Source organism: Camelus bactrianus, chromosome 3 (assembly GCF_048773025.1).
Source record: "Camelus bactrianus isolate YW-2024 breed Bactrian camel chromosome 3, ASM4877302v1, whole genome shotgun sequence".
NCBI classification, from domain to species: domain Eukaryota; kingdom Metazoa; phylum Chordata; class Mammalia; order Artiodactyla; family Camelidae; genus Camelus; species Camelus bactrianus.
In genome coordinates, this window is record NC_133541.1 from 138,539,011 (window position 1) to 138,564,155 (window position 25,145).

General features: G+C 42.5%; 1 long non-coding RNA gene across 2 annotated transcripts; it reads left to right on the forward strand.

Annotated features, from left to right (window-relative positions):
* Positions 1-24,376, forward strand: LOC141575450 (uncharacterized). 2 transcript variants are annotated; one of them, XR_012503042.1, is made up of 5 exons: positions 1-157; positions 907-1,014; positions 18,299-18,867; positions 22,120-22,192; positions 23,561-24,376. It is a non-coding gene; the product is annotated as an uncharacterized LOC141575450 (long non-coding RNA). The 2 variants fall into 2 exon arrangements; XR_012503044.1 differs by lacking the exon at positions 22,120-22,192.
* The last annotated feature ends 769 nt before the right edge of the window (positions 24,377-25,145 follow it).

The window sequence follows — 25,145 nt, forward strand, 5'->3', positions numbered from 1 at the left end:
CCAGGCTGTCTGCTGCATGAGAATGGAGACCTGCCTGCTTCACTCCCTGCTGTGCCCGGTATATGGAACCCGCCCAACACACAGTAGAACCTCAGCGAATGTGTGACGGGTGTGTGATCACTGTAGGTCACAGACAAAGGTCTTCCCAGCAGTGATGGTAAGAGTCATTCATTCTCTACTTACTGAGCCCTACTGTGCACTGGATACTGACCTGGGTGGGAGGCATGCAGTGGATGAGACACAGTGAACACACACAGCATGTTAGGAGGGACACGTGCTCTGGAGAGCACACAGGGCTGGGGGAGTGCAGGAGAGGAGGAGAAGAGAGCCAGGTGGAGACAGTGGTGGCAGAAGAGACAGAGAGGTGGGGCCCAGGTCGTGCAGGGCTTGATGGCTCCTGTGAGGGCTTTTCCTCAGGGCAGCGGAACCATAGCTGGGCTTGGAGCAGGGGCCCGGTTCCTGAATGCTATGCAGGAGATGGAGCAGGTGTCTGCTTTGGAGATGTGCGTGGAGGAGGCTGTCCCTGTAGACTGTGCAGGCAAGGAATGCTCCTCTGAGGGGGTGACATCTGAGCTGAGCCCTTGTATGGGCCATGTTTCCACCTTCTGTAGACTGGATGCTTTCGTCTGCCCTGCAGGCCAATGCAGGACACACCCTTTTCTCAGTCACCTGGGCTTGGCCTCCTGCCTCCATTATGGGCCTTCCCACCCCAGAAGGAGTCCTTCTAGATCTAACGCAGTACCCCCTCCACTGGACTTGGACTCACACTGAGCCACTGTCCACCTGCCCAACTCACCCAGAGTCAAGTCCAGACACTTGGGGGAGCCCCTCCACCCCAGAGCCCATGAACTTACTCAAATGGCCAGTCCTCAGCCTGCTCACATGCCTCACCCTCCCCTCCTGCAGAAACCCTGTGACAGATCCTGTCCACAGCACCCTGCTCCTCCGATCCTGACCCCAGGCTTTCCCATGGGGTGTGACCCCACATGGGGTGCAGTCCCCTCCTCCAGTCTGGTGAGTAGAAACTACCTTTTCTTTTTTCTTTTGTTAATATATTTATTTTTTAATTTTTATTTTATTGAGTTATAGTCAGTTTGCATTGTTGTGTCAATTTCCAGCATAGAGCATAATTTTGTCAATTGTGTTTACTCTTTCAAGAAACCATCTCTTGGCTTGATTTTTTCAAATGTTTCTAATATCTCTATTTTATTTATTTCCTCCCTGATCTTTATTATTTCCTTCCTTCTGCTTACTTTTGTTATTTTTTGCTCTTCTTTTTCTAATTCTTTTCGGTGGTAAGTTTGATTGTTTATTGCAGTTTTTCCTCTTTTTTGAGGTAGGCCTGATTCTCTCGCTATAAACTTCACTCTAAGCACTGCCTTTTCTGGATCCCATAGGTTCTGTGTGGTTGTGTTTTCATCATCATTTGTCTCACTGTGTTTTTTTTTTTTATTTCTTCTTTGATTTCATCATCCACCCATTTTTTTTTAAAGTAATATGTTGTTTAATCTCCATGCTGTCATTTATTTCTCCTTTATTTTTCTGTAGTTAATTTCTACTTTTATGATATTGTGTTCAGAAAAAGTTGCTTCAAATATTTTCTATCTTCTTCAAATTGTTAATGCTTCTTTTGTGCCAAAGTATATGATCTATCCTAGAAAATGTGGTTCGTGCACTTGGGAAGAATGTATATTCTATTTTAGGGAAATATAATGTTCTGAAAATATTAACCAAGACAAATTGTTCTATTTTATCATTTAATTTCTACATTGTCTTATTAATTTTATGTATGGAAGATCTGTCCAGTGATGTTAATGGATAGTTAAAGTCTTCTACCATGACTGTATTCTGATCAAATTTTCCCTTTTTATCTGTTATGTATTTAGGTGCTCCTATATTGGGTTCATATATGTTAATGAGTGTAATATCTTCATCTATGACTCCTTTAATCAATATAAAATGTCCTTCTTAATCTTTCTTTATAATCTTTGTTTTAAAGTCTATTTTATTTGAAATCACTGTTGATATTCCTGCTTTCTTGTCATTTCCATTTTTGTGGAATATCTTTTTCAATCCTCTCGCTTTCAATCTATGTGCGTCCTTCTACCTAACGTGGGTCTTTTGTATACAGTGTATTGTAGATACTTGCTTTATTATCCACTCTGCACTCTATGTCCTTTGATTAAAGCATTTAGTCCATTGACATTTATAATAATTATTGATAGATATGTGTTTATTATATTTTGAACTTTGTTTTGCAGTTGATTTTGTATTTCCTCTTTGTTACTTTTTTTTTCTTTTTGTGGTTTGATAATTTTCCTTTTTATTATCTTGGTGTCTTTTTAGTTTTGTGACTCTATTGTAACTTTTTGGCTTGTGGTTACCTTACTTTGTTCATATATTAACCCATTACTATACCTGTTTGTTTTAAACAGATAGTAATATAAGCTCAAACTCATCCTACCAAGAACAAAAGAGAGAGAGAGAGAGAGAGAGAGAGAGAGAGAGAGAGAGAGAGAGAGAGAGGCCTGTACATTTTCTTGTTCGCCTCCCCCACCCTTAATGATTTAGATGTCCTCTTTTATGATTTCATGTTTATTCTGTTGTAATTCATTGTAGCAATCACCTTTCCAATCATGGTTTTCTCCTTTTTGTAGCATCCTGCTTCTTTTCTGTTTAGAGTAGGTCTTTCAATATTTCCTTTAGCATAGGTTTAGTGTTGCTAAATTCTTTTAGTTTTTGCTTGTCTGTGAAGTTCTTTATCTCTCCTTCTATTCTAAAGGATAGCCTTGCTGGATAAAGTATCGTAAGCTGCATCATATTTTCATTCAGGACTTTGAATATTCCTTGCCCCTCCCTTCTGGCCTGTACTGTTTGTGTAGAGAAATCAGCTGAAAATCTTATGGGGGTTCCCTTGTATCTCATTCTTTGTTTTTCTCTTGCTGCCTTTAGAATCATTTCCTATTCTCAACCCTGGTCATCCAAATTGTAATATGTCTTGGTGTGGGTCTGTTGGGTCCTCCTTGTTTGGGATGCTCTGTGCTTCCTGCACTTGTGTATCTGATTCCTTCTTTAGGTTTGGGAAGTTTTCAGTCATGATTTCTTCAAATACCTTTTCAATCCCCTTTGTTCTTTCTTCTCCTTCTGGGACCCCCATTATGAGTAGGTTGGCATGCTTTATGTTATTCCATAGGTCCCTTATATTGCTTTCATTGGTTTTTATTTGTTTTCTCTCAGCTGTTCTGTTGTCCTGTCTTCTAAGTCACATATTCATTCCTCTCAATTATCTAGCCTACATTTTACAGCCTTTAGCTCAACTCTCATCTCAGGAAATAAGTTTTCCAATTTTCGCTGGCTCCTCTTTAGAGTTTCAATTTCGTTTTTTGACATATTCTCTGTCTCTATAGACAATCTCTTTTAGTTTCTTCAGTATTTTGATCACTCCTTTCTTGAAATCATCTAGTAGACTATCAATGTCTATTTCATTGATTGTTCTTTCAGGGGATTTATCTTGTTCTTTTAATTGAGAGAGGTGGCTCTGCTTCTTCATCTTGCTTATATCTCTCTGGCACTATGGCTTATGGAGTATCAATTATCTACTGTGGTCCTTAAGAGTTTATTTATTTATAGAAAGTGGATGCAGAAATAAAACTAAGCACAAAGAAATTAGTTTTAAAAGCAGTATAATCAATAATAGAAGAACATATTGAAACAAGATAACAATTGAGTTGGGATGAATTTTTAAAATATTAAAGTAAGAAAATATTTGAGAACAGTATAATCATAACAGAAGAACAGAACAAAGATAAAAATGAAATTGGACAAATTGAAAGATAATAATATAAGTATTTTAAAAGAAAATTTTAAAAGGCATTAAAAATAGAAATATAAAAATTATTTAAGAAGTAACATTTAAAAAGTAAAAGAAAATGGAACAGAAAAAGAAGAGGGTATGTTCCCGTGAAGATTGTGTGCCCTTAATAATTTTATCAAGAGGTCCTTCTTAAATATGTGTGGTTGCCAAGTCTTACTTCTGTGCCTTTTGTCTGTTATCCCTTTGGTTAGGGATGTGGCCGTTAACATGTTAACCAGAGCCTACCCTGGTTATTGAATGGGGTCTCCTATTTTTTTTGTGGTTGTCACAGCTCCTGCCCTTGCCTTGCTTCATGAACTCAGCTCGTTGGTTCCAGAGACCCTCTGGTCACACCCTTGGTCTGTGCTGCTCCCAGTGCCTGTAGGTAGACATGTCACATCTCCTCCCAATGCTGCATCTTGGTGCTGCTCTCCTGCATGTTAGGTGGGCAGGTTGTGCCCCTTCCCAATGCCATGTCCAGGTGCAGCAGTGCTGCACAGTAGTTGGGTTGGTTGCTCCCCTGTTCAGTGCTACTCCCCACTCCACATCTGTTCCACACTCTGTAGGTGGGCTTGAGGCAAATGGCCACACCAGCCCTAGTCCCTGCTCTTTGCCAGAACTCTGCTCCTTGTTCATTTGTCTTAGAGGTGCGAGTTCGTAGAGGCACCAGGACAGAACCTTCCTATATGTCTGGGGATGTAAGCAAGTCTGAGTCCCACCTATGAGGCTGCAGAACTGCCAGGTACATATTCAGGTTTCCACCCTGCCTCTGCCTGGGTGGGTATGATGGCTGTGGCTGAGCCTCATCTCTCTTCTTCTGAGAAATCACCAGTTATGTTGCCGTGGGTCAGCAGAGACAAAGGCAAAACTCCCCTTCCCCCAGGCAAGCCAGCAATGTTGCTTTGCTTTATTTTTTTCTTATTTTATCGGGGTCCCAGGCTGTTCTGCTCTGTATAGAATCCAAGCAGTTGTCCACAGCACACTGTAGTCCCCCAGGGTTACCACTGTACATTCAACCAGAGTCTGCCTGGATCCAGCAGCCTGTCCCTTCCCATCCCTGATTCACTTCTAGGTTTGGGGGTTGTTGACACACTTTGTGCCCATGTAACTTAATTCTGTCAGTCAAGGCGGTTCTGTACACTTCTGAGCCTCAGAGGTTCCCTGTCGATCCTGCTGACCTCTCCGTTGGGAAGGGGGAGACCCAGTCAACCAGCACTATCCCTCCTTTGCTGCTCCCTCTTCAAAGGACCAAACCCAAGCCATTTTGCATTTTCTTCCTTCTTTTTTCCGTTTCTCCTACCAGATTGGTGGCACATTTTGTCTTTTGAAGATGGCAATGTTTTATCAAAGTTCAGCAGATGTTCTGAGTGGGTGGGTGTGTCTGTGAATGTCAGTCTTGGTGTATTTATTGGAGAGGATAAGATACAAGTATCCTTCTACTCCACTAACTTGGCCTTTCTCCAAGAATATGCACTCAATAATTTTGTCATAAGGTTGTTTTTAATTATGGGTGGTTGCCAAGTCTTCCTTCCATGCCTTTTGCCTGTTATCCCCTTTGTTGGTGGTGTGGCTAGTGTTCTGGTGTCCTGAGTCTGCCCTGGATATTGAGCAGGAGCTCCTTTTTTCCTGTGGTTGTCACACTCCTGCCCATATCCTGCTGTGAAAACTCCACTTGCTGGTTCCAGAGGCCCTCCAGTCGTGCTCCTGGTCTGTGTCCCAGCATCAGTAAGTGTGTGGTCTGCACCCCCACCAGATGCCTGGTCCCAGTACCACACTTGTGCAAGGTAGTTGGCAGGTAGCTCCCCTGCCACATTAGGTCCATGCTTCATAGGTGGACTCAGAGAAAACAGCTGCACTAGCCCTCACCCCTGCTCTGTTGCAGAACACTGCTTCTTGTCCATTTGTCTTAGAAGAGCCAATTCAGAGAGGCATCGGTGTGTAATGGTCCCCTCTGCTTGGGACTGTAAACAAATCTCAGTGCCACCTATGAGGTTGTGGAGCCCCTAGGTAGGGATTCGGGTTTTGACCCCTCCTTTACCTGGGAACCATGAACCAGAAAATATGGTGGCTATGGCTGAGCCTTGACACTCTTCTCCCAAGAAGTCTCCAATAATGGCACTGTGGGTCTGTGGACACAATGGCTACGGATCCCCTTCCCCCCAGGGCAGACCAGCAGTGTTGCTTTGCCTTTTTTTTTTTTTTTGGATTTTATGGGGGACCCAGGCTGTTCTAATCTGTATACTCTCCCAGCCATGGCACACAGAACATTGCAGTCCCCCAAGGTTTCCTCTGTACAGTCAGCCCGAGTCCTCTGCTCGACTCAGACAGCTTGTCCCATCCCACCTCTGCTGGTTCACGTCTAGGGCTGGGGATCGTTGGGGCTCTTTGTGCCCAATTAACTTAGTTCTGTCAGTCAAAGGCTATTCTGTACAGATCCGAGCAGCAGATGTTCCCTCTCCATCTTGCTGAACTCGCCATTGGAGTTGGGTAGACCCAGTGTATTAATGCTATTACTCCTTTGCAGCTCCCTCCTCATTGGAATGGTCCTGAACTATTTTCCTTTTTCTTCTTTTCTCCTTTTCTCCTACCAGATTTGTGAAAATTTTATCTTTTGAAGAAGGCAATATTCTGTCAAAGTTCAGCAGGTGTTCTGGGTGGTGGGTGTGTCTGTGGATGTCACTTTTGGTGAATTTGTGGTAGAGGGGTGAGCTCTGAGCATCTTTTTTACTCCACCATCTTTCCCCCTCCTTCACTTTTTCTTTTGATTGGAACACTTTGTCCATTGACATTTATAGTAGTTATTTTATAGATGTGGTTTTATTGCCATTTTGAAATTTGTTTTCCAGTTGATTTGGTATTTCTTATTTGTTTCTTTCTTTTATTTTTTTTTTTTTATTTTTGTCATTTGATAAATTTCTTTTCTATAAGCTTGGTTTCTTTTTGGGTTTTATGACTCTTTATATACTTCTGATTTGTGGTTATCTTGTCTTTCAAGTATGGTAACCCCTTACTTCATCTGTTTGGTTTTAGTTGATAGTCATGTAGGCCCAAGTGCATCCTAAAAAGAAAGAAGACAAAAAGAAAGAAGAAAAAAAAAAAAGAAAGGGAACAAAATCTATATTCTCTTGCTCTCCTCTTTCACCTTTTATGATTTTGCTATTCTCTCTTTCTCTCTTTCTTTCTTGCTTTCTTTATTGACTTGCTGACTTATTTATATATTCATGTTTTCCCTTGCAATTCACTGTATTTATTGCATTTCCAATTATGGTTTCCTAATTTCTATAGTTTCCTGTTTATGTTTTATTTAGATTAGAACTTTCAATTTTTTTTTTTTTTAGCATACATTTAGTACTGCTGAATTCTTTTAGTTTTGCTTGTCTGTGAAATTCTTTCTCTCTCTTTCTGTTCTAAAGGAGAGTCTTTCTAAATAGAATATCCTAGTTTGCAGCCTTTTCTCATTCAGGACTTTGAATATACCTTGCCACTCCCTTCTGGCCAGAAGTTTTTATGTAGAGAAATCTGCTGAATGCTTATGGGGCTCCCTTGTAACTAACATTTTGTTTTTCTCTCACTGCCTTTAGAATATTTTCTTTATCTTTAATTTTAACCATTTTAATTATAATATGTCTTGGTGTAGGTCTGTTTGGTTTCTTCTTGTTTGAGACCCTCTGTGCCTCCTGTACTTGGATAATTCTTTCCTTCTTAAGGTTTGGAAAGTTTTCAGTCATGATTCCTTTAACTATCTTTTCAATCCCCTTTTCTCTTTCTTCTCCTTCTGGGACCCACTATTATGCATAGGCTGGCACACTGTATATTATCTTGCTTTAATTGGTTTTTATTGGCTTTTCTGTCTGCTGTATTGGGTTATTTCTTTTATCTTGTCTCCTAAGTCATTTATTCATTCCTCTGCGTTATCTAGTCTGCTTTTGATTGCCTGTAGTTGAATTTTCTATTTTTAACTAGCTCTTCTTTATAGTTTAAATTTTCTTTTCAAAGTTTTCTGTCTCTATTGACAGTCTCTTTTAGTTCTTTCAGTGTGTTGTTCATTCCCTTTTTGAAGTCTAGTAGACTATCAGTCTATTTTACTGATTGTTCTTTCAGGGGATTTCTCTTGTTCTTTTAATTGAAAGTGGTTCCTCAGCTTCTTTATTTACTTATATTTCTCTGGCTCTATGTATTTCTTCTAGACCCGTTTCTGAGCTGTGGTGTGTAGTAGGCAGTGTGGGAGCACTTCAGTTGTGAAGAAAAATAGGCAGATGTCCACTGGGGAGTTCCCTCTGTGGTGTTGTCTGTCACCTGTTATGCAGACTTACAAAGTACTATTTGTTGATGTTGACTTTATCCCTGCCTTAGCTATGGGAATGTCAGCCACCTACTCTGGTGCCCCTCAGGTTCTGAGCCCCAGGAAACATCAGTGCAGATCCAGCAGTGTCAGTCCCTTGGACCTGCCTTAGCAAGTGTGTAGTCACACACATGAATTTGTGGTCCACTACAGGTTCAGCTCAAACCCCAATCCCGCATCCACATATGGAACCATACACCACCCTGTTGTAAATACCCTCACTGGCCACCCTTCTTGAGTCACAACTCCACTCACTGCCTGTAAGTCCCAGAGGTGTGGATCCACAAAGTGACCAGAGAGAGCAAATCCACCCTCTCTGCCTGGGGCTGTAAACAAATCTCAGTCCCGCCTGTGAAGTTGCAATGGCACAGGATATGGATTCAACATTCAGCTCTGCCTTTGTGCAGCAGTGTTGGCTATGACCAAGCCCCATTTCTCTTCTCATGAGAACACACCAACAATGGAGCCAAGTGGAGAAAGTGACTTTGGCACAGCCATGCGTCATTCCTTCCCCATTTTACCAACATTGGTGCTTTTTTATGAGGGTTTCAGTCTGTTCTGTTCCACACACACACACACACACACAGCCAGAGCTCACACTGCCCTCTAGTTTCCTGATGCTGCCTCTCTGCAGTGTGACCCAGCCCTCTGCCTGGGCTCTTCACTGACTCCAGTAGACAGTCCTGGCTCATCCCTGCTAGCTCATGTCTAGTGCTGGTCATCACAGGGACCCTCTGTGTCAGTTCCCCAGTTCTGCCTGCCATGCAGTTGCCACTGTCTCCTCCAAACCTTGGAAGCTCTGCTTCTTTCCTAGTTGATCTCCCAGCTAGAGAGGTTGTGTCCCAGTGTGAGGGTGCCTTTCTTCCTATGCTACTCTTTCCCTGCAGGATCAGTCCTGCACTGAATTTTTCTTTTTTCTTTTTATTCCTTACCATATTTTGTGAGAATCTTCCTGTATTTCAAAATGAGAGACAGTCAGCCAGATTTCAGGAGGCTTCTGTGCAATTCAATGTTTTTGTAGATGTAATTCTTTGTGTATTTGTGGGAGAGGTCAAGCTGTGAGTCTGTCTACTCTGTCATTTTGGCTCCTTCAAATTTTAAAATAGGGCTAGGTCTTTCTTAATTACTCTCAACAAGCTGTTGTAGTTTCCAGCGTACATGTCTTGTAATTTTTCCTTGCCTCTATTGGATGCTGATTCAGAACATACACAACCTTCTGGAAAAACATGTCCCACCCTGCCATTTGCTGCCAACTAGCTGGCCTGTGTCTGAGTCACCAAAAGGTTTTGTTCTTTATCTGATTCTTAATTCTTTAGAATTTATCATTTTACTCTCATAAATGATGATTGTACTTGTAACAAATACTTTAAATAAAAATAATAAACTTTATGCTGTGGATGCAATATGAATGAATCTCAAGTAACATATGCTTTAAATACCTTAGAATTAGTAAAGCAATATAGATACATTATGAACACTTGAAATGTTGCCTAAAGGAAAAGTGCAGAGATTTGCAAATCCCACACCCAGAAGTGACCGTCATGAATGGCTTGGTGAACATCTCTCAGTCTCTATCTCTCTTATTCTCTCTGCCTCTGTCTCTCACACACCACAAGATTCATTTACATCTATGATGATTTGACACATATGTGGTCATAGATGGAATCTGGGATGTAGATGATGGATTAACAAGCATCCAAACTGAGGGCTTCCTTGACATCAGGTAAAGACCTAGCAGTCATTTTTCCAGCTGCACAACAATCATTCCTCCATGTGAACCAGAACTGATGAATCCCACCCCCTCTCCATGAACATTAGTGTTGCTTCCAATCTCCTACTAGTTAAACCAGAACTGTGATGAACATCCTTGGAAAGACATCTTTGAAAAATTGTGCAAGAATTTTAGTATGATCAACACTAAGCATCAGCACTACTCGGAAAGGGGTGAACTTGTGGAACTGTAATTCATCCTGCATACTCTTCTCCCAGAGAGGAGTGTCTGCTCACTCTTACCTCCAGGGTATCTACTGTGGCCTCTGCCTCCTCATGTTGTCACTAGAGCTGGTTGTCAACAGGCTAAAGTCCTGCCAGTGTGATGGTGACCAATGCTGTCTCCAAAGTGTGTACATCTGTGTGCATCCTCACTTGAGAGGTCAAGCACCTCTAATATACACTGGCCACCTGCATTGCCTCTTGTTGGAATTGCATGTGTTTGTTCTGTTTCTGTTTAGAACACAGTGTTTCAAGAAGTTTTTGGACCACAGGGATGTGAAACCTTTCTCTGACTTTAGGTTATGAAAAATGATTTTTCCAGGTTGTGGTTTGTCTTTCATGGCTTTTGAATATTATTATTTTTTATTTTGTAGGTTATGTTTTGCCACAGGAAGAGCTAAGCATCTCCCTTCTGGCTCTGGTTTCACACATAGAATAGCAGTGCCTATCTCGAGATTATGCACATAGTTACTAAATTTTTCATTTTGTACATCTCATGTTTAATCCACCTGGGTTTCCCTTTCAAATAACCAAAATGCTACTTCAAGTAAAAAAAAAAAAAAAAAAAACACCAGTCCCTTGTTAAAATATGAGAGCAGACACAAACAGCCATCTTTTGTATGATTTCATTGATAGGGAACATACAGGGTAGGGAAAGACACACAGAAAGAAATAGGATTAGGGCTTGTCAGGGGCTGGGGGAGGGAGAAAAGAGAATATGTGCTTTGGATACAGGGTTTTATTATGAGGAAAGAAACAGTCTGAAACTAGACAGTGATGATGGTTACACAGCATTGTGAATGCACTTAATGCTCCTGAATTGCACAATTTAAAATGGAAAAACATCTAAATTTTATTATTGTAAACTTAAAACATAAAAAAAGATGATACTCTAAATGACATGAAAGAAAACAAGGAAATTACAGAAAAAACAAACAAAAATGATGCCAGGAGAAGGGAAGTAAATTTTGGGTCTGGGAGTGGGTTGATTCTGAGAATTAGATGACAGTGTTGGTGTTTGCAGAGGCATCTCAGACCCTGAATTGGCTCTGGGTCTCATAGAAGTGTGTGTGTAGGTGCAGGAGGAGCTACAAGATCAGGCTCAGGGTCTCCCTGCAGGACTGGTAAAGTAACCTGTCTCTAGGTCTCCTGTAGGGCTAGTCTTACAGTCTCCCTGCAGAGCTGGTGGGATGTGACACGGTTCTGTGTTTTTTGCAGGTGCAGGTTCGGGTTCCCCTGCAGGGTTGGTAGAATGGGACCCAGTCCTGTGTCTCCTGCAGGATCCAGCTCAGGATCTCATGCAAGACCAGGCTCAGGGTCTCCTTGTAAGGCTTGTGGAATGAGACTCCATCCTTTTTCTCCTGCAGCAGCAGATTCATGGTGTCCCTGCAAGGTTTTTCAATTTCACCCTACTCTGTATCACCTGCAGGAGCAGGCTCAGACTGTCCCTGCTGGGTTGATGGCATATGACCCATCTCTGATTCTCTGGCAGAAGCAGGCTCAGGGTCCCTCTACAGGGCTAGTCAATTTTGTTCCAGTCCTAGGTCCCTTGCAGGTGCAGGATTGGGGTCTTCTTTCAGGGCTGGTGAAATGTGACTCAGCTGTTGGTCTCCTGCAGAAACAGGCAGAGTTTCTCCCTGCAAGCCTTGTGGAATGAGACCCAGTGCTGGGTCTCCTACAGGAGCATGCTCGGGGTCTCTATGCAGGGCTAGTGGAATTGGACCTGGCTAATGGTCTCCCTGCAGTCCTGTTGGAATTGGTCCAATTCTTGGGTGTCTTGAAGGTGCAGGCTCTAAGTCTCCCTGCATTGCTGGTGAAATGTGAGCCAGTTCTGGTTCTCCTGAAGGAACAGTCTCAGGGTTTCCCTGCAAGGCTGGTGGATGGGACATAGTCCTGGGTATCCTGGAGGAGCAGGCTCTGGGTCATTTTAGAGCTGTTGCAATATGACCAATCTCAGGTTCTCCTGCAGGAGTAGGCTCGGGGCCTTCCTACAGGGCTAGTGGAATTGGACACGGCTCATGGTCTCCCTGCAGTGCCATTGGAATTGGTCCAATTCTTGGGTCTTTTGAAGGTGTAGGTTCTAAGTCTCCCTGCATTGCTCATGGAATGTGACCTGGCTCTGGGTCTTCTGCAGGAGCAGGCTGATAAATTACCTGTAGGGCTGGTGGAATGTGACATGGCTCTTAGTCTCCTGCCAGAGCTGATTCAGGGTCTTTCCACAGGGCTGGTAGAATTGGCCCCAGGCCTGGGTCTCCTGCATGTGCAGGCTCAGGTATCCCTGCAGGGCTTGTGGAATGTGACTGGGTTTCTGTTTCCTTCAGGGGCAGGCTCAGACTCTCCTTGCAGTGTTGCTGGAATGGCACATGGCTCTGAGTTTCCTGTAACAGCAGTCTTATGTTCTTCCTACAGGGCTAGTGGAATATGACTCAGACCTTGGTCACTTGCAGGAGCAGGCTAGATTTCTCCCTGCTGGGGTGGTGGAATCAGACCCTGTCCTGGGTCTTCTGCAGAAGCAGGCTCCAGGTCTTCCTGCAGGGCTGTTGGAACATGACCCCATCACTGGTTCTGCTTCAGGAGTAGGCACAGGGTCTCCTTGCAAGGATAGTGTAATTGGACCCAGCTCAGGGGTCACTACAGGGCTGATGGAATGTGACCTGGCTCTGTGGTTCCTGCAAGTGTAGGTTCTGTGTCTCCCTTCAGGGTTGGTTTAATGGGACCCATTCCTGGGTCTCCTGTAGAAGTAGGTTCAGAGTCTCCCTGCAGGGCTGGTGGAATGGGACCCATCTCTGGGTCACCTGCCAGAACAGATTTGGACACTACCTTCAGGCTGGAGGAATTGGGCCTGTTCTTGCATTTCCTGCAGGAACAGGCCTTGGGTCTTCCTGGAAGAATACTGTAATATGACCCATCTCTGGTTCTCTTGCAGGAGAGGCTCATGGTCTCCCTAGAAGGTTAGCAGAATTTGTCCCATTCCTTGGTCCAAGGCTCAGGGTATCCCTGCAAGGTTGGTGGAATGGGACCTAGTCCTGTGTCTCCTGCAGCAGCAGGTTCTGTTCTCTTTGCAGGGCTGGTGGAATGTGACTCCACTCTGTAGTATTTTTTGCAGATGCAGGCTTAGGGACCCCACCAGAACTGATGGCTCTTAGTCTCCTATGGGAGCAGGTGAGGGATTCCCTGCTGAGCTGGTGGAATTCGTCCCAGTCCTTGGTCTCTTGCAATTGCAGACTCAGTGTCTCCCTGCAGGGTTTGTGGAATATGACTTGGCTGTGGGTATCCTGCAGGAGCAAGCTCAGTGTTTCCGTGCAGGGTTGGTGGAATGAGATCTAGTTCTGTCTCTCCTAGAAGAGGAAGCGGGGTTCTCCCTGGAAAGGCTGATGGAATTGGACTGGGATGTCTGTCTCCTGCAGGAGCAAGCCTAGGGATTACCTGCAGAGCTGGTAGAATGTCACACAACTCTTGTTCTTCTGCGGGAGCTGGCTCATGTTCTCTGTGAAGGGCTTGGTCTCCCCCAGGAGCAGGTTTGTAGTCTCACTACAGGGCTGGTGTTATGTGACCCACTCTGTTTTCTGCAGATGCAGTCTCAGTGTTTGACTGCAGGTTTGGTGGAATGGGACGAAGTCCTGGGTTTCCTGGAGTAGCAGGCTTACAGTCTCCCTTCTGGGATATTGGAATGTGACCCAGTCATGTGTTTCCTGCTGAAGTGGCCTCAGGATATCCCTGCAGGGCTGTTGGAATTGTACCTCGCTCTGTATCACCTGCAGGATCAGGTTTGTGCTCTCCCAGCAAGGCTGGTGGATTTGGACCTATTCCTGTGTCTCCTACAGGAGCAGGTTTTCAGTCTTCCTGCAGGGCTTCTGGAATATGACATATCTCTAATTTTCCTGCAGGATCAGGCTTGTGGGTCACCCAGCAAGGCTAGTGGAATTGGACCCACTTCAAGGTCTTCGTGCAGGGTTGATGGAATGGGACCCAGTCCTGGGTCTCCTGCAGGAATTGGCTTAGTGTCTCCCTGCAGAACTGGTGAAATTAGACCCATTCCTGAGTCTCCTGCAGGAGGAGGCCCTGCATCTTCCTGGAGGGATGGTGGAATATGACAGAGATCTGGTTCTCCTGCAGGAATAGGTTCAAGGTCTCCCTACAAGGCTAGTGGAATTGGACACATTCCTGGATCCATTGCAAGTGAAGGCTTGGGGGTCTTCCTACAGAGCTGGTGGAATGTGATTTGGCTCTGAGTCTCCTGCAGGAGTAGGCTCAGGGCCTCCTTGAAAGATTGGTGAAATGGGACACAGTGCTGTGTCTCCTGCAGTAGCAGGCTCAGGTTCTCCCTACAGTGTTGGTAAAATTGGACCTGGCTCCAATTCAACTGCAGTAGCAGACTGAAGGTATACCTGCATGGCTGGTTTAGTGTGAAGGAACAGCAAGTCTTAATACATTGGGCCACTCCTGGTAAAACTATAAAAAGGGCTTGGTGCATGGTCTCTTGTATTGTCTGAAAAAGCCCCTTGAGATGTGTTGATTATGATGACCTCTTCCAAGAACTTGAACACTTATAGAATCTCTGCCAACTCATCTTGTTTAGACTGAAGGAATCTGCCTTTCATCAGTTCTTGGAATGGGGATCAACACAAAATGAAAGAGGGAAGAAAAAATTACCAATCTATCTATTAAGAAATCAGCTGAAGACATTAGAAAGTTCTCTTGCAATGCACTTGTTTCTATTTTGGTGCATTTAGAATCATTTCTTTATTATCAATTTTGGCCATTTAAGTTAGAATATATATTGTTGTAGGCCTACTGGGGTTCATTATGCTTGGACCCTCTGTGCTTCCTGTGTTAAGATAGCTGGTTCTATCTTTGGTTTAAGAAAATTTCAGTCTGATTTCTTCAAATATCTTTTCAAACCATTTGTCTTTCTTCTTTTCCATGTGGGATCCCTATGAGTCATAGACTGGTATGTTTTCTCTTATCCCAGGTTTCAGTTGCATTGCTTGCATTGGTTTTCAATTGCTTTTCTATGTCGTGTTCTGACTGACTGATTGCGGTTATCCTGCTTTCGAAGTCACTTATTTGTTCCTTTGCATTATCTAGTCCGATTTGGACTGTCTTTAGCTTAGCTATTCTCACCATTGAGTTTTCTGATTATATTTGGCTCATCTAAAGTGTTTCTCTTTCCATTTATACTAGCCTGCATTTGTACTCATAGACTCAAGATTTCCTTCAGTGTTTTAATGTACTCCCTTTTCAAGTCATGTTCTAGTAAATTTTGGTGGTCTAATACATTGGATGTTCTTTCAGGAGACTCCTGTCTTTTGAAAATTTGGAATGGTTCTTTTAATTTTATTATATCTCTCTATCGCTATGGGTTAAGGATTATCAGTTATCTATTATAGACTTGAACAGCTTTTGTAAGTGAAATCATTTCTGTGCACATTTAATATTAATGCTGTGAGGATTGTTTTTGGTATGTAATGATGCCATGCATTCCTTCTGTGTCTGTTGCCTGTTATATCTATGATTGCTAGTGTGGTTTTTGTTGTGGTGAATACAACCTATTCTAGTAAAGTTAGCAGAGTGTCATTTTGCTTAAATGCTTATCATAGCTCTGACAGTCCTGGGACTAGTAATTTTTGCTGGAATAGAGGCTTCCAAATGGTTTCTGGGCTGCCGGCTGGATATGTGGATAGGGAATGGTTCCAATACACTCTCATGAAAGTGCATTCATCCTTACTATTGCCACGGAAAAGTCAAAATTTTATAATGGGTTCCCTCAGGTTCTCTGCAAACAAAAACAAAAGTGGAAACAAATCTAATGATGTCACACATTAGAACCTGTTGAAGCGTGCAGTGCCACAGTTGGGTCCTTAGTGTAGTACTGGGTCAGCACCACAACTATTGTTGCATTAGCATGTGGTAGTCACGTCTGATGGAAAGGCTTCAAATTCACATATTGTTCAGCAGATCTCTGCTCCAAGAACTCTTGCAATAAGGCATTGGAACTCAAAGGCAAGCATGGGGCATTTCAAAAACCTCTGCTTTGGACAATAAGAAATTTCAATCCTGCCTATGAAAGTTGCAGATCCTTGGGCTATAGAATCTGATTTCAACAATAAATTGCCCTGGATTCTAGAAACTAGATGAAGATGGCTCTGAATGAGACCCATTTCTCCTTTATGGAGAAAATGAGCAATTATACCGTGGATGTGGAAAGACTGTGACTAAGGCCCTGGGTTACTAAGCTAATTCACAACACATATGCCAGCAGATTTAATATTAAGAGAGGACCCAGGCAGATCTGTTCTCTAGATAGTACCAACCACAGACCAAAACAATCTCCAAACCCCTGGGAATAAATTTGTGACATCAGCCACAGCCCTAACACACAGATTCCACAGGCACTCCTAGCTCAAAATTAACAGGTGGAGTATTGGTCTGGGAATGAATTGCAGAGAAATTTTGTGATTATTGCTTTCAGATATGTCAACCAAACGTCCACTATGCACTCTTTTAACCCTCAGCACATTGTCTTCCGTCTCAAATGACCTGTCCACTTTAGAGTGTGCATTCCAGTAAAACACAGTTTCCCCTTTACTGCTCCCTCACCAAAGGTCAGGTCCTGCACTGATTTCCATTCTCTAATTTGCCTTCTACTCTTTCCAGGTTATGTGAGAATTCTTTCTGACTTTTGAAGTAAGAGATGTTTGGGCATTATTCAGCAGGGTTCCTGGGCCAAGGGCTGGGAGAGTGTATGTTTATCTTGCTGTATACATGGGAGAGAGTGAGCAAAGTTTGCACTGGTACTCTGCCAGTTTGGCATGGATAAATTAACACAATTTAGTCATAACTCACAGACACTTGATTCTTGTTTAGCTAATTTTCTGTATATCAATTGTGGGAGGATGTGTCCGAAAACTCCAGGTCTGACAATGTGTTCATACCTCATTGCAGACTTTCAAATAATAAACAGAATTAAATTACATACATGGGAAATGTATCAAAATAAATACAGTTTTAGAAACATACTAAATCTAACTATAAGACAGAGTTGCCAAATTTAGGTACCAGCTTGAAATATCCAAATAAGAAAAATGCCCAGAAAATATAAATTAGCAGCCAAAAGTCAAGAAGGAGGCAGGTCAACAGTTTTCTCTTGGTGCCTCCAGCACTAACAGAAACAATGAAATTATTCTTAGAACCATTAACAACCACAACCCTAGGTTTCCATTGTGCATGTGGTGCCCTTTCCTAATAATGCCACATACTGGTCAATGTTGGCGATTCAAGGGGAAAAATTATTATTTAGGAAACCACAAAGAAACCCAAACTATGTATTTTTACATAGGCTTGGTTTCAATAGCACTTAGAGATATTATAGATATGAGAACACTGCCGCAGCTTTGCTAGGCTATTGAGAATCATGTGCTCTTCTATCAAAGATGAGAATGTTTAATTGACTAATTATGTTGAGAAAAGCAATTTAACCCAAAAAATACAGCAATCACATTATATCCTGCTCCTGGGACTTGACAAAAGGGAAAAGACGGTCCACAAAAGAAGTGTCACTACATATCTATGCCAACAATTACACTTCATTTCAATAACTGAATTATAATAGTTACAAATACTGTTTTGAAAAAATGAGGATAAATAAATATCCAAATTCAGGCAAAAAATTCACTCACTTACAAAACTCCCTTCACACCAAAGTAGACATAAGCCCAGCATTTGCTGAATTTAGGGGAAGATCATCATTTCAAGGTGTGAGCGAAGAATTCAATACCAATCTATTTTAGTCGAGAGTAGTTGACAATGGAGGAGTTCACTGTTGTGCACAGAATGTGAAGGAGGAGGAACTCTGATACAAGGAGGGGCTTGCTCAGCTCCTACTGGCTTCATTGCAACTCAAGTGCTGATTCTTTGAAATGGATACATGAGGGGAGGGGAGGGAAGAGCAAGTGCTTGGTACCAAGGGCCAACCCTGGGAAAAGGCTTACCTGTGCTTCGTGCTTGGTCGTCTGAGTGGTTTATAAATGCCCCTTGGGACTTGTGGATTCTCACGACCTCTTCCAAGAACATGAGCGCTTTTATCATCTCTGCCATCTCTTCTCTTTTAGACGTCAGTAATCTTGGACCCGTTCTTGGAGCAGAGAATTGAGTACCTTCCTAAAGTGCACGTTGACACTCCATATGTTTCTGCCAGTATCAGCGAGGTTCAATATGTCTCATGAATGTCTTTTGAGCCTGGTATTCTCAACAGAAGTCTCCGTGCCCGTATTCTCCATTGTAGCAGAACAACTCTCATCAATGTGTTCGCATCTCACCTCAATTCGTGCAGCCAGCTTTTCTGCCAACTTCCTTCATGTCTCCTATAAAGTCAAATTCTAAAGGACAGGGCAAGTCTGAAAGTACCTCGGAGCCTCACCTGTAAGCTGATGACAGGCAGATCTTCCACTATCTGCCCTTTCAGATTCTGGAAACTGACCCGTGAACTCAGGCCATTGCGCAGCACGAGTATCTCGAACTTAAACAGATTCCAGAAAAAGAGACTTAAGCCAAGCTCCATAGAGGGCGGTACCGCCTCCATGACACTGATCCACCCACAGAATTCTGCCCAGTTACCTTGGATCCACCAGCCACAACAATCCTGGCGGAACACACCAAGATTCCACCTGGAATCCAACCGGTAACTGCCATCCCCAATGGTTGCTGCATCTTGTCAGTGTTGGGGGAGGGGCTGCATCAGACGAGAGGTTCCAAAGGTAAATGTGATTCTCTCCATTAGCGTCCCATGATCAGTTTTTTCTTCCCTCTATTCTTTTGTACAGATCTGTATACACAGTACAAACGGAGGGAATTCTGTCCATGTTAAGTTTATGGTTTCACACGTCTTTAAACTTTCTAACAGTTAACATTACACAAAGACCCACTATAAGAATCTTTTGTTTGTGTAATATCCATTCACCCACAATGCATATCCATCTGTTGCTTTTCTGCTGAAATACACACTCTCTCAGAACATGGATCCATTTGTTTCATGGTGGCTGAAATTCCTAGAAGTGAAACCAATCCCAATGTGCACTTTCCTGTCTGTCTCTTTTGCTCTTAGTACAGTTTTGCAGAGCTACTTGTCTTTGTTATAGGTGTATGCCATTTATTCTCTACGTAGTGTTGAATATGCCATTCATTGATCCTGTTGGAAGACTTGTAATCCTATATCACGGACTATGACTCCATCTTATTCAAAATCGGCATTTGGGTTAGGTCACGATATGCTCTTTTGAATCAATATTTATGAATATTAATGCACACGTCTGTGTTCTGAATACATGTGTGTTGATTACATGCAAGCCTCGATACTGGGTCAATGCAGGCTGAATGATCCTTGACATCACTTTGAGTAATTTATTTTGAATTATCATGTTTCCTTTGGATAGATGTCAGCCAACCGTACACTTTTTGTGTTTATTTGTTTGACTGTTTGCTTGTTCTTTGTTTTGCAAACACATTACACCATGAATCTCTCCGTTTGCTTCAGAGAGTTATGTAAGATGATTTACTTAGTATAGTGCAGAAAATCACCTATGATTTCCTGCTCCCCACTTCCATCTTCAGGATTTTGATTTCCTCATTGCCTTCTTGTTTATTCTTTGCAACTCTTTGCTCTTCCTGCATTTCCAATAATGGTTTTCTTATTTACATTTCTACTTGCTACTTTTCGATTCAGGGTGGAATTCTCAATCTTCCTTTAAGGCTAAGTTCCTAACTGCTGAATTCTTCTAAGTTTTGCCGGTCTGTGAAATTATCTAGCTCTGCCTTTAATAGGAATGGCAGTCTTGTAGCTTAGGCTACCATAGATTGCAGCTTTTTCTTATTCAGGATTTGGTCTATGTCTTGTCACTCCTTCTATCCTGCAATATTCCTTTCGAAATATAAGCTGAAACCCCTCTGGAGGTAGTGTTGTGACTAAGTTGTTTTCCTCTAGATGCATTTAAAATCACTCGGTAGATCATGAACTTTGTTGATTTGAATAATACTGCTGAATGTAGGTGTATTGGGTTTCCAACTCCTTTGGTATGTGTACTTTCTGATTTCGTATACCTCATTCTTTCTTGTCTTTCAGCAAGTTACAGTCTGATTTTTCTACAAATATCTTTTCAGACTTTTTTGTTAATCTTGCTTTTCCATCTGGGACTCTTACGAATCTTACTCTTTCATGCTTTGTCTTACCCCAGGCTTCAACAGCAAAGTTTGCATTGGGTTGCACTTCTTTTTCTATGTCTTCTTCTGATCGAGGGATTTCTGTTCCCCTGTCTTCACAGTCTTTCACGAGTCCGTCTGCATTATCAAGTCTGCTTTGGACTGACTTTAGCACTGATATTATCTCATCCTTGAATTTTCTGGTATTATTTGGCTCGTTTTTAGAGTTTCTCTTCCCCTTTCCTGGATAACTGCCTTTTGTGATTCTGAGACACTGTTGTACTTCATGTTTTCCTCACCTCCGTTTTCAATACATGCTCTGGTAGCGTTTTGCAGTCTAGATGTTTGAAAGCTTATTTTTTGGGCCTTCAAACTCTTTGGAACTGAAAATGGTACTTCCTGTTTCTTTTACTCTACTTCTTTATCTCTACTGGTCAAGTAATATCAGATATCTAATATAGATTTATAGGGCTTTGTTAAGTGAAAATTTTAGACCATTGGGTGTACAAAGTTCCATGATATTTCTGTGAGGACAATTTTCCCTAGGCATTGATGCCATGTCCTGTTCCTGTGTGTGTTGTCTGGTATATCTCTAATTGCTGGTGTTGCCTTTGTTGTGATGAACAAACCATATAATTTCAATTAGTAAAACTTCGTTTTATTGCACTTACCTCACATTTCTGAAAGTGCAGAGTACACTTCCTGTTCTGGAAATGAAGCTTAAAGATTTTCAGCTCGGCATTCTGCTGTATGTCATATTGGAGTCTTTCCAAAACAGCAAATTGAGAGTGCGCTTGTGCTTTCTATTGCCATGGGAATGTCCCAACGTTACCAGTTCTTCCCAGAGCTCCTCTGTCTACAGAAACACCAGTGGAAGCATATGTATGGATGTCATACATCAGGGCCTGCTGGAATGATCCCGCAGACCAATCTTTGTGTCCTCTGTGCAGTACCATGTCAGTGCCATCCAAAATGTAGCATCTGCATTTGGGAGATAATGCTGAAGGAAATGCTTCAACTTCTCACGTTGTGGACTTTGACCACTATTCCTTGATCACTCATCCTTGGGTCATGGGTGAACGAATGCAACCACAGAGCTGTACTGAATTCTCTTCCTCAAACCAATCCATAATCCCTGTCCAGGTTATGACTGTAGCAGATCCTAAAGCTTTTAATACTGATTTCAAACCCAAGGGCCACTGAATCCCTCAGACCAGATGCACGACATCTCTGAGCACCACACGTGCTCTATTGGCAAAATGCCAAATTGATCCTGGGCCTGCAAGATGCAGTGGATGTGGCCATGGCACATATTGAAAAACTCAACCTCACACGCCAATGTGGTTGCTTTCTTAATGGGGTAACAGGTCGGTTTGCTCTCTTGATAGAACCCACCACAACCCACAATGCACTCCAGATCCCTGAGACTCAGCGTGTGCCATTATCTGTAGCTCTATAACTCATTTTCTGCTGCCTCTGCTGGCTCAAATTTGGCAGATCGGATCTTTGTCTCAGAATCAATTGTGAGAATATTTTGTGCTGATTTCTATGAGTTACGTCATCCAAGCATCTGCTGTGCACTCTTCTAACACTCAGCGCATTGCCTACAATCCCATCTGTGCTGTCCGCTTGAGAGTGTGCGTCCACGTAAAACAGAGTTTAACCTTTGCTGCTCCATCAGCAGGGGTCAGATCCTGCACAGATTTCCATTCTCTACTTTGCCTTCTCCTGCTTCCAGGTTTTCTGAGGCCTCATCCTGTCTTTGGACGTAACAGGCCACACTTTGGAAAGTGTCCTGTGCCAAGGGCTGGGTGAGTGGATGTTTACATTGCTGTGTACATGGGTGGGAGTGAGCGCAGGTTGCACTGGTTCTCTGCCAACTGGGCATCGATAAATCAACACTTTACAGATATAATTCACAGAATTGTGATGTTTGTTTAGCTCTGTTTAATATGCAGCCATGGTGGGAGGGTTTGTTCTTAGCCTCCAATTTTCACATTGTGTTGATAACTCAGTTGCAGTTTTTAAGAAGGTTAATAGAATTGATTTACATGTTTTGGGATTTATAAGAAAATGAAGGTAGATTTTGAGACATACTAAATCCACCTAGATGCCAGACCTATCAATTTTGTAACATTATGTCAACTATAAGAAAAATATAGACAGTTATAAAGTAAAATCGCTATCCAATATGTTGAAGGGGATATGTCAACTCTTTATTGTTGAAAACAACACCAACCGGAACCATGAAGTACCTATTGGAACCACGAAATAACCGAGAACCTGGGTTTCCCTTGTGCATGTGGTTCCCTTTACTCCCAATGACACATACTGGCCAATGTTGGCATTTCAAGGGGTAACATTCCTCTTTAGGAAAATACAAGAAAAACCAAACAAAATTATACATTTAGGCTTGATTCCAAAGCACCTAGAGGCATTTTAGCTATGAGAACCCTGCTGCAACTATGCTAGGCAATTGAGAACCAGGTGTTCTTCTATCATTGATGAGAACGCTTAATCATCCGATCATATTGGGTAAATCAATTTCACACAACCAAGTGTGCACCCCCATGATATCTTGCACCCAGAGCTTGTCTGAAGGGAAAGACGCCCCACATAACCTGTGTCTTTAATGTCTTTCACGACTTTTACAGTTCAGTTCACTATCTGACTTATAATATTTGACTATACTGTCTTGAAATACTGATGCCTAATACATATTCAAGTTCAGTCAAAGATTCCCCTCACATACCACACTCCCTTCACCTGAAAAAGACTTAACCACAGCATTTGCTGAATCTACGGGAAGGTCATCATTTCTTTGTGTGAGCTGAGTATTAAATACCTATCTATTTTAGTCGAGAGTATTTGACTTTTAAGTAATTCAGCATTCTTCACAGAGTGTGAAGTTGGAGGAACTCTGATTCTAGGAGGGGCTTGCTCTTCTCCTACTGGCTTCATTGCAGCTCAGGATCTGATTCTTTAAAATGGATGACTGAGTGGAGGGGTGGGAAGTGCAAGTGCCTGATAGCTATGCCCAAACCTGGGAAAAGGCTTACCTGGGCTTGGTGCATTTTGGTCTGAATGGTTTGTAAATGCCCCTTGGGACCTGTGGATTCTCATGACCTCTTCCAAGAACATGAGCACTTTTATCATCTCCACCATCTCTTTTCTTATAGACATCAGGAATCTTGGACCCGTTCTTGAAGCAGGGATTTGAGTAACTTTCTCAAGAGCACGTTGACACTCCATATATTTCTACCAGTATCACCGAGGTTCAGTAGTTCTCATGAAAGAATTTCGAGTCTGGAATTCTCTAGAGAAGCCTCCATGCCGGTATTCTCCATTGTAGCAGAACAACTCTCATCAATATGTTCGCATCTCAGCTCAATCCATCCAGCCAGCTTTTCTGCCAGGTTCTCTTCGTGTCTCCCATAAAGTCGACTTCAACAGGACTTGGCAAGTCTGGAAGTAACTCAGCCTCACCAGTAAGCTGATGACAGGCAGATATTCCACTGTCTGCCTTTTCAAATTCTGGAAACTGACCCGTGAACTCAGGTCTTTGGGCAGCAGCAGGAACTCAAAGTTGCACAGCTTCCCGAGCAAAACACCAAAGCCAAGCTCCACAGAGGGCGGCAGACCCTCCATCACACTGATCCACCCACAGAATTCTGCCCAGTTACCATGGATCCACCAGCCACAACAAGCCTCGCGGTACACAGCAACATTCCATCTGGAATTGCATCCGGTAACTGCCATCCCCAATGGTTGCTGCATTTTTTCAGTGTTGGGGAGGGGCTGCATTAGAGTAGAGGTTCCTAAAGGAAATGTGATTCAATCCACTGGCGTCCAATCGTCCTTTTTTCTTCCCGCTTTCCTTTGGTCCAGACTGTATACACAGTACAAACGGAGGGAAGTGTGTCCATTTTTAGTTTATGTTTTCAAACGTCTTGATACTTTCTAAAAGTTCACAGTACACGGAGACCCACTAAAGTAAAGTCATGTTTGTGTAATATCCATTCACCCAGAATACATATCCGTCTGTTGCTTTCTGCTGAAACATCCACACTCACAGAACATGGATCCATTTGTTTCATGGGGGCTGAAATTCCTCGAAGTGAAACAAATCCCAATGTGCCCTTTCAAGTCTGTCTCTTTTGCTCTTAGTACAGTTTTGCAGAGCTACTTGTCTTTGTTATAGGCTTATGCCATTTCTTCTCTACGTAGGGTAGAATATGACATTCGTTCATCCTGTTGGAAGACTTGTAAGTCTATATCACGTTCTATGAACCAATCATATTCAAAACCGTCATTTGGGTTGGCTCACGATATGCACTTCTGGATAAGTATCTATGAATAGTAATGCACGAGTCTGTTTTTGGAATTCAAGTGTGTTGTGTACATGCTAACAGCGATAATAGGTCGATGGGTGCTGAATGATTCTTGACATCACTTTGAGTATTTTGTCTTGAATAATCATGGTTGTTTGGTATATGTCAGCCAACTGTAACCTTTTGGTGTTTGTTGGTTTGTCTGATTGTTTGGCTAACACATTAGGCCATGCAAATCTCCATTTGCTTCAGAAAGTCATGTAAGCTGATTCACTTAAGATAGTGCATAAAATCAACTATGATTTCCGGCTACTCTCTCCCATCTTTAGGATTTTGATGTCCTCCTTGCCTTCTTCTTCATACTTCTTTGCAAATGAGGCTCTTCTTGCATTTGCAATAATGGTTTTGTTATTTCCATTTCATCTTGCTACTT